This window comes from Trachypithecus francoisi, unplaced genomic scaffold (assembly GCF_009764315.1).
Source record: "Trachypithecus francoisi isolate TF-2019V2 unplaced genomic scaffold, Tfra_2.0 Lachesis_group8, whole genome shotgun sequence".
NCBI classification, from domain to species: Eukaryota; Metazoa; Chordata; class Mammalia; order Primates; family Cercopithecidae; genus Trachypithecus; species Trachypithecus francoisi.
In genome coordinates this window covers 37948057-37958033 of record NW_022681473.1, presented here as the reverse complement: position 1 = coordinate 37958033, position 9977 = coordinate 37948057, and the positions used below count along the sequence as shown (strand labels likewise).

Here is a 9977-nt window from a genome sequence, read left to right as displayed (position 1 = left end):
TGATGTCATGAATTATTAAAATATAATTATCTGCTTTTGGCATACCTATAACTTCAGTTACTATGGGTTTAAGATGCTGGTCACATTTATGACGGCACCCCACATATACACACCCTCCTCTCATACATGGAAAACAAAACCTGCTGTTGTTTTCACTGGACAGTGGGTGTCAATAATTTGACCTGGAGACTGGGGGGAAGAAAGGAGGAAAGTGGAAAAGAGGTTCCTTTCTTCAGATTCAGAGAAACAGTTTAAATTTTATTGTTAAAGGATCTGACAAAGCATCGTTTAGGGAGGGGATGCTGCCATTGTGGAAGGGGAGATTTCCCATAAAGGAGGCCACCAGAGAGTTGGGCTGCATTTTCTTTCTCTGTGGTTACCTCTTATTCTTTCTTCACTGAGTCTCACTCACAGCCCTGTAAATCCTTCAGGCAAGAAGCAACAAGTTGTAGGCTGCTTCTACCTCTGCCTAGGAAGTGGGTGTTAGGTGGGAGGAGGGCAGAGGACTCATGCATCTCTCCCCTGGACCTTAGTTTCCACCTGCAGACTTTCTTTTAATGTAATCTAGACTCTGTTAGGACCTAGGACCTGAGACCAGTTCAACAATCTCTCCCCCTGCACTGGGCACTCTCCAAGAGTATGCCTGGCAGTCAGGCTCTGAATCCTGGCATGCTGCCTATTCTGGCCTTTCCCTTTTGTTGCCCTAAGGGCTGTGTGTTGTGAATCAAATCACTGGGCAACGAAGTACCTTCAAAAGAGCCCCAAGCTCTCTGGCAATTACTGTGTATTCCAGCCAAAACGGCAAAGAAAGGAGGGCATCAAGCTAAGGGGACCAATCCTCGTCTTTCTACCAGTCCCTTATAACTACTCAAGCTCCCTTTAAAGAGGCTCATATTGGAATATTCTGTTGAAAAGTAGATACCACTTCACCTCTGCTAGGGTGAGTGCTGGTAGCTCCTCCCTGTTAAATGCACATCTCAATGCCTCTGCCCTAAGTGCATTGTGCAATAAACGAGCTGTCACACTGAACAGGTGGGAAAGAAGTGAACTCCTTGTTCACTTGCTGCTGTTGCCACTGCTGTTCCAGAAATAGAAGATAAGACAGGTGAGAACTGCTTTTCCTTCTAACAAGAAAGATTCTAAACTGAGGCAATGCTTTGCATTGAGTTCTGGGTTTTGTGGTTTTGGGAACCAGCAGTAGTCAAAGTATCTTCTCTTGGTAACTCCTTCCCCTCTAGGCCATAAAGGCTCTTTTCTTTTTTAAATAAAACACAACAGCACAAAAAAAAAAAAAAAAAAAAAACAAAGACAAAAATACCTTCAAGCTCCCTTCAGTAGTTGCTACACCTTCAGATTGAGACATCCTTTCTTATTTGCAAAACTCAGCTGCGTCCGGGGGCAGGGCCACAGTGAAACTACCGGGAGCAAAAAGGCTTCCAAGAAAAAGTACCACATCAGACTGGAAACTGGGGACAGATCAATCCTGGGATATGACGGGCATCAGAAGGCTCCCACTCCGAAAGACTTAAGAACCAAAGCTGACAGTTTCTTTACTTGGTAAGTTTTGTGTGGTTTGCTGTGTAAAGCATAGAACAGGTATTATTGAACTCAACTTCCTTTTCTCCTTATTGGAAAGGTTTGTGAATTCAAGTCTGTGGGCTGAGGTGGTGGGGAGCATCCAGTTAGAACTCTAGTCACATGTAGCTCACAGCCATGTGGGCTGTGCTGGGGATGGTCCATCAAGCATTTGGAATAGGCTTGGTTTTCGGAATGCAGTGGATCTGATTGCTTCTTGGCAGCTTCTCTTTCCCAATTACGTTTGGCTTAGTCTGATAGTCAAATTACTTTACAATCCCTACGCTGATCCAGAAAGTATACAGAGGAGACAGAGAGAATGCTGTCTAAAAAGAGACTGGGGATGGGGGAAGGAGGATTCTGGTTGGATTTTCACAATGTTCCCTGAATAATCCACAACCCATCCGAAAGAATGGTGACTGCATATGATACCCTGGCTCTTTGTTAAGCTCAAAAAGCTGACTATAACATACCTCTTTAAAATGCTGGCCAATTAAAGCCATTGCACACATTTTCAATTGTTTTGTTCCCTTAATGAAACTCAAGAATGTATATTACAGGTATGGATTTGATTAAAAATGTAAGGTTTCTCATAATGAAGATATGTTCTGGTTCAAATAATTTAGACGTTCCCTAAAATCTAAATCCAGTACTTTGCATTACATCAGAAAACAAAACCTTGATAATTTGAGTTCCAATCTGAACATGGTGATTCCACTGAAGTGAAGCTAATGTTTTCCTTTGTATAATTTACAAATGAATTGTTTGCATGAAATTTAATGCAAGCAAAATTGTGAACCTATTTTAGAGAATGGACTAGTTTTTCTAATTGCGTTATTTTTGTTGTTATAGTTGCTGAGATAGGGTCTTGGTCTGTCATCCAGGCTGGAATGTAATGATGCAATCACAGCTAACTGTAACCTCAAACTCTTGGGTTCAAGCGATCCTGTCTTAACCTCCCAAGTAACTAAGAGTACAGGTATGCACCACCATGCCTGCCCAATTTTTTTTTTTTTTTTGGTAGATGTGGGGGAGTCTCACTATGTTGTCCAGGCCAGTCTCAAATTCCTGTTCTCAAGCAATCCTTCTGCTCTGGCCTCCCTAAGTGCTGGGATTACAGGCCACTGCACCTGGCCTCTAATCGCTTTATAGAATTCATTATTCACATGAGAATATATTCACAAATTGTTAAGTATCTCAGCCACCTATTAAACCAAGTTTAAAAATAATAACGACCATTTTACAATTTTAAAAAGACTTCAAGTTGAAGAGCCTTAGGTAGCAGGTATCTTGAGTAGAGTATGTATGTATTTAAATGATGTTAAAGAGAGGCACTACAAATATTGTCTGGTCAAATTCCACCTTACCAAGTAAAAATTAATTGATTTTATTATTTAAAGGTTGAAATATAAAATAATAACAATATAGTTAAGCGTCCATGGTGTAATGTCTAGAAAACTTCTTGCCCTCTCTCTCCAAAGCTGAAATGTCAGACGGTGAGGTTAATTAACACACAACGATCTTGAAGGTTAGCTACTAATTTTTTTTAAATTATACTTTAAGTGCTGGGGTGCATGTGCGGAATGTGCAGGTTTGTTACATAGGTATATACATGCCATGGTGGTTTGCTGCACCCATCAACCCGTCATCTACATTAGGCATTTCTCGTAATGCTATCCCTCCACGCTCCCCCTACCCCACGACAGGCCCCGGTGTGTTATGTTCCCCTCCTTGTGCCCATGTGTTCTCATTGTTCAACTCCCATTTATGAGTGAGAGCATGTGGTATTTGGTTTTCTGTTCTTGTGATAGTTTGCTGAGAATGATGGTTTCCAGTGTCATCCATGTCCCTGCAAAGGATATGAACTCATCCTTTTTTATGGCTGCATAGTATTCCATAGTGTATATGTGCCACATTTTCTTTTTTTTTTTTTTTTTTTTTTTTTTTTTTTTTTGAGGCAGAGTCTCGCTCTGTCGCCAGGACTGAGTGCAGTGGCCAGATCTCAGCTCACTGCAAGCTCCGCCTCCCGGGTTTACGCCATTCTCCTGCCTCAGCTCCCGAGTAGCTGGGACTACAGGCGCCTGCCATCTCGCCGGCTAGTTTTTTTGTATTTTTAGTAGAGACGGGGTTTCACCGTGTTAGCCAGATGGTCTCGATCTCCTGACCTCGTGATCCGCCCGTCTCGGCCTCCCAAAGTGCTGGATTACAGGCTTGAGCCACCGCGCCCGGCCATGTGCCACATTTTCTTTATCCAATCTATCACTGATGAGCATTTGAGTTGGTTCCAAGTCTTTGCTATTGTGAACAGTGCTGCAATAAACATACATGTGCATCTGTCTTTATAGTAGAATGATTTATAATCCTTTGGGTATATACCCAATAATGAGATGGCTTGGTCAAATGGTATTTCTGGTTCTAGATCCTAGAGGAATTGCCACACTGTCTTCCACAGTGCTTAAACTCATTTACACTCCCACCAACAGTGTAAAAGTGTTCCTATATCTCCACATCCTCTCCAGCATCTATTGTTTCCTGACTTTTTAATGATGGCCATTCCTGGCATGAGATGGTATCTCATTGTGGTTTTGATTTGCATTTCTTTAATGACCAGTGATGATGTGCTTTTTTTCATATATATGTTGGCTGCATAAATGTCTTCTTTTGAAAAGTGTCTGTTCATATCCTTTGCCCACTTTTTGATGGAGTTGTTTGTTTTTTTCTTGTAAATTTGTTTTGAGTTCTTTGTAGGTTCTGGATATTAGCCCTTTGTCAGATGGATAGATTGCAAAAATTTTCTCCCATTCTGTAGGTTGCCTGTTCACTCTAATGATAGTTTCTTTTGCTGCACAGAAGCTCTTTAGTTTAATTAGATCCCATTTGTCAATTTTGGCTTTTGTTGCCATTGCTTTTGGTGTTTTAGTCATGAAGTCTTGGCCTATGCCTCTGTCCTAAATGATATTGCCTAAGTTTACTTCTAGGGTTTTTATGGTTTTAGGTCTTGCATTTAAGTCTTTAATCCATCTTTAGTTAATTTTTGGATAATGTGTAAGGAATGGATCCAGTTTCAGCTTTCTGCATATGGCTTGCCAGTTTTCCCAACATCATTTATTAAATAGGAAATCCTTTCCCCATTGCTTGCTTTTGTCAGGTTTGTCAAAGATCAGATGGTTGTAGATGTATGGCATTATTTCTGAGGCCTCTTTTCTGTTCCATTGGTCTATATCTCTGTTTTGGTACCAGTACCACGCTGTTTTGGTTACTTGCAATCTTGTAGTATAGTTTGAAGTCAGGTAGCATGATGTCTTCAGCTTTGTCTTTTTGCTTAGGATTGTCTTGGCTATGTGGGCTCTTTTTTCATTCCATATGAAATTTAAAGTAGTTTTTTCCAGTTCTGTGAAGAAAGTCAATGATAGCTTGATGGGGATAGCATTGAATCTGTAAATTACTTTGGGCAGTATGGCCATTTTCACGAGATTGATTCTTCCTATCTATGAGCACGGAATGTTTTTCCATTTGTTTGTGTCCTCTCTTATTTCCTTGAGCAGTGGTTTGTAGTTTTCCTTGAAGAGGTCCTGCACATCCCTTGTAAGTTGGATTCCTAGGTATTTTATTGTCTTTGAAGCTATTGTGAATGGGAATTCACTCATGATTTGGCTCTCTGTTTGTCTGTTATTGGTGTATAGGAATGCTTGGGATTCTTGCACATTGATTTTGTATACCGAGACTTTGCTGAAGTTGCTTATCAGCTCAAGGAGATTTGGGGCTGAGACGATGGGGTTTTCTAAATATACAATCATGTCATCTGCAAACAGAGACAATTTGACTTCCTCTTTTCCTAATTGAATACTCTTTATTTCTTTCTCTTGCCTGATTGCCCTGGCCAGAACTTCCAATACTATGTTAAATAGTAGTGATGACAGAGGGCTTCTTTTTCTTGGGCCAGTTTTCAAAGGGAATGCTTCCAGTTTTTGCCCATTCAGTATGATATTGGCTGTGGGTTTGTCATAAATAGCTCTTATTATTTTGATATATATTCCATCAATACCTGGTTTATTGAGAGTTTTTAGCATGAAGAGCTGTTGAGTTTTGTTGAAGGCTTTTTCTGCATCTATTGAGATAATCATGGGGTTTTTGTCATTGGTTCTGTTTATGTGATGGATTACATTTATTGATTTGCATATGATGAACCAGCCTTGCATCCCTGGATGAAGCCGACTTGATCATTTTGGATAAGCATTTTGATGTGCTGCTGGATTTGTTTTGCCATTATTTTATTGAGGATTTTCACACCGATGTTCATCAGGGATATTGGCCTGCAATTTTCTTTTCTTGTTGTTTCTTTGTCAGGTTTTGGTGTTAGGCTGATGCTAGCTTGATAAAATGAGTTAGAGAGGATTCCCTCTTTTTCTATTGTCAGGAATAGTTTTAGAAGGAACGGTACCAGCTCCTCCTTGTACCTATGGTAGAATTAGGCTGTGAATCCATCTGCTCCTGGACTTTTTTTGGTTGGTAGGCTATTAATTGCTGCCTCAATTTCAGAACATGTTATTGGTCTATTCAGGGATTTTACTTCTTCCCGATTTAGTCTTGGGATGGTGTATTGTCCAGGAACTTATCCATTTCTTCTAGATTTTCTAGTTTATTTGCATAGAGGTGTTTATAGTATTCTCTGATGGTAGTTTGTATTTCTGTGGGATTGGTCATGATATCCCCTTTATCATTTTTTGTTGGGTCTGTTTGATTCTTCTTTCTTTTCTTCTTTATTAGTCTAGCTAGCAGTCTATCTATTTTGTTGATGTTTTCAAAAAACCAGCTCCTGGATTCATTGACTTTTTGAAGGGTTTTTTTTGTGCCTCTCTCTCCTTCAGTTCTGCTCTGATCTTAGTTATTTCTTGCCTTCTGTTAGCTTTTGAATTTGTTTGCTCTTCCTTCTCTAGTTTCTTTAATTGTGATGTTAGTGTATTGAATTTAGATTTTTCCTGCTTTCTCTTGTGGTCATTTAGTGCTATAAATTTCCCTCTACACATTGCTTTAAATGTGTCCCAGAGATTCTAGTATGGTGTGTGTTTCTTCTCATTGATTTCAAAGCACATCTGTATTTCTGCCTTCATTTCATTATTTACCCAGTAGTCCTTCAGGAGTATATTTAGTTTCCATGTAGTTGCATGGTTTTGAGTGAGTTTCTTAGTCCTGAGTTCTAGTTTGATTGCACTGTGGTCTGAGAGACTGTTTGTTATGATTTCCATTCTTTTGCATTTGCTGAGGAGTGTTTTACTTCCAGTATGTGGTCGATTTTAGAATAAGTGCAATGTGGTGGTGAGAAGAATGTATAGTCTGTTTATTTGGGTTGGAAAGTTTTGTAGATGTCTATTAGGTCTGCTTGGTCCAGAGCTGAGTTCAAGTCCTGGATATCCTTGTTACTAATTTTAATAGTACATTTTTTTTTGTAAACTGAAAACATTACTTAGAAAATTATTCAGCCACAAATTTTCCATGATGGAATCGCATGTCAAAATTCCTGTTTCCTTTGCATTCACATCAGTTACTTCCCCTCTCCAGGCTTCAGGTCATCTGTATGATGGAGGTGATAGCACTGATCTTAGAGGGTTTTCTAGGGGATTAAGGTAATGTGTAGAACGTATCAGCTGAGTGGCTACAACGTAATTGCTGTTTAAATGGTTTGACACACACCTTGCACATATACATCCATACAATTTGCTTGTTTCTTTTATTTTGATCATTTTTTATCCTACCACCTAGAGGGAGGAAGTCAAACATATTAGTGCATCCTGCTATATTATAGCAGGTTTGATAACTTACCCAGAGGAAGAGAAGATGAATATTAACAGATACTGACATTTGCTAAATAGGCCTATGCTGGTCTTATTTTCCATGTACTAAAAACACTCAAGAAATAACAGGCTTTTATTCTGAGGGATAAGTAATTTAGTAGATAAATCAGCCTTCTCAGGCACATATTAATCTGCTACAATTTTAATTTTATATATAGTAACTATAAAGTTTCTGCATCCACTTCCTGTGAATTCCCTCCAAAGCCTATGATGGAAATTAGTTGTAATTAATGTTTGAAGAATTTTTGTACATTCTTTTATGAGAATTTGAAAAGTGTCACTTAATACATATACACTTGGCTGGCAAATGCAGGTTTGGGGCAACCTCTCTCACTAACCAGCAATATGAGCTTAAACAAATTACATCCAACATCTCTGAGCTTCTATTTTCCCTGCATGTCTGATGAGGGCCCTGTGACCCAATAATTGCACAGGCTGTTTCTTTCTGGCTCTAAAAGCCCTAGCTCTAAGTTACTTTTAGTTCCAAGATCAATGCATAAAATAAAGTTCAAAGCTACTTTCTTGATTTTCCAAACAGTGCTGAAGAATCAGGAGACAAACTTGAATTTGTAATATTAAGGAAAAGAAACAAAGGGAGAAAACCCACACTCATCACCGAAGTAGAATAATTTCAAAATCAAGCAATTTAGTTTTGCCCAACAGAAGTCCCAGACAAACTTCTATTACTCTGAAGAGAAAAAATGTGCTAGGTGAATGCATTAGGAGGGAAACACACCACACACACACACACACACACACACACACACTACACACATGTATTAATATGAAATGAAAGAAACCTATCCCATCAGATAAGAATATGCCAAAAATCCAAGGGCTGTTTTTCAGAACAGGTGAAACTACTCCTTCCCACCAAAACCAATCTGATAGTTCATAAACTAAATTATAATTGTAAGAAGAAAAACAAATAGGGAATCCTTTCCCCATTTCTTGTTTTTGTCAGGTTTGTCAAAGATCAGATGGCTGTAGATGTGTGGTATTATTTCTGGGGGGCTCTGTTCTGTTGCATTAGTCTATATCTCTGTTTTGGTACCAGTACCATGCTGTCTTGGTTACTGTAGCCTTGTAGTATAGTTTGAAGTCAGGTAGCATGATGCCTCCAGCTTTGTTCTTTTGGATAAGGATTGTCTTGGCAATGCGGGCTCTTTTTGGGTTCCATATGAACTTTAAAGTAGTTTTTTTCCAATTCTGTGAAGAAAGTCATTGGTAGCTTAATGGGGATGGCATTGAATCTATAAATTACCTTGGGCAGTATGGCCATTTTCATGATATTGATTCTTCCTATCCATGAGCATGGAATGTTCTTCCATTCGTTTGTGTCCTTTTCCATTTCATTGAGCAGTGGTTTGTAGTTCTCCTTGAAGAGGTCCTGCACATCCCTTATAAGCTGGATTCCTAGATATTTTATTCTATTTGAAACCATTGTGAATGGGAGTTCATTCATGATTTGGCTCTCTGTTTGTCTGTTATTGGTGTATAGGAATGCTCGGGATTCTTGCACACTGATTTTGTATACCGAGACTTTGCTGAAGTTGCTTATCAGCTTAAGGAGATTTCGGGCTGAGATGATGGGATTTTCTAACTATACAATCATGTCATCTGCAAACAGGAAAAATTTGACTTCCTCTTTTCCTAATTGAATGTCCTTTATTTCTTTCTCCTGCCTGATTGTCCTGGCCAACATTTCCAACACTGTGTTGAATAGGAGTGGTGATAAATGGTGCTGGAAAAACTGGGTAGCCATATGTAGAAAGCTGAAACTGGATCCCTTCCTTTCACCTTATACAAAAATTAATTCAAGGTGGATTGGAGACTTAAATATTAGACCTAAAACCATAAAAATCCTAGAAGAAAACCTAGGCAATATCATTCAGGACATAGGCATGAGCAAGGACTTCTTGTCTAAAACACCAAAAGCAATGGCAACAAAAGCCAAAATTGACAAATGGTATCTAATTAAACTAAAGAGCTTCTACACAGAAAAAGAAACTACCATCAGGGTGAACAGACAACCTACAGAATGGGAGGAAATTTTTGCAATCTACTCATCTGACAAAGGGCTAATATCCAGAACCTACAAAGAACTCAAACAAATTTAGAAGAAATAAACAAACAACCCCATCAAAAAGTGGGCAAAGGATATGAACAGACACTTCTCAAAAGAAGACATTTATGCAGCCAACAGACACATGAGAAAATGCTCATCACTTGCCACCAGAGAAATGCAAATCAAAACCACAATGAGATACCATCTCACAGCAGTTAGAATGGTGATCATTAAAAAGTCAGGAAATAACAGGTGCCAGAGAGGATGTGGAGAAATAGGAACACTTTTACATTCTTGGTGGTACCATAAACTAGTTCAACCACTGTGGAAGACAGCGTGGCAATTCCTCAAGAATCTAGAACTAAAAATACCATTTGACCCAGCCATCCCGTTACTGGGTATATACCCAAAGGATTATAAATCATGCTGCTATAAAGACACATGCACACATATGTTTATTGCGACACTATTCACAATAGCAA

The 9977-nt window shown here is 39.1% G+C and overlaps 1 protein-coding gene across 3 annotated transcripts in view; it reads left to right on the top strand.

Moving 5' to 3' along the window:
- The first annotated feature begins 991 nt into the window (after window positions 1-991).
- Window positions 992-9977, top strand: part of BBOX1 (gamma-butyrobetaine hydroxylase 1) — a 102117-nt gene continuing 93131 nt past the window's right edge. For 2 of the 3 annotated variants that reach the window (XM_033205482.1, XM_033205481.1), the window contains exon 1: window positions 1284-1557. The gene's annotated coding sequence lies outside the window, so the exon portion shown is untranslated. Of the gene's footprint in view, window positions 1106-1283; window positions 1558-9977 lie in introns of those variants that run through there. The other variant, XM_033205483.1, reaches the window with a different exon arrangement.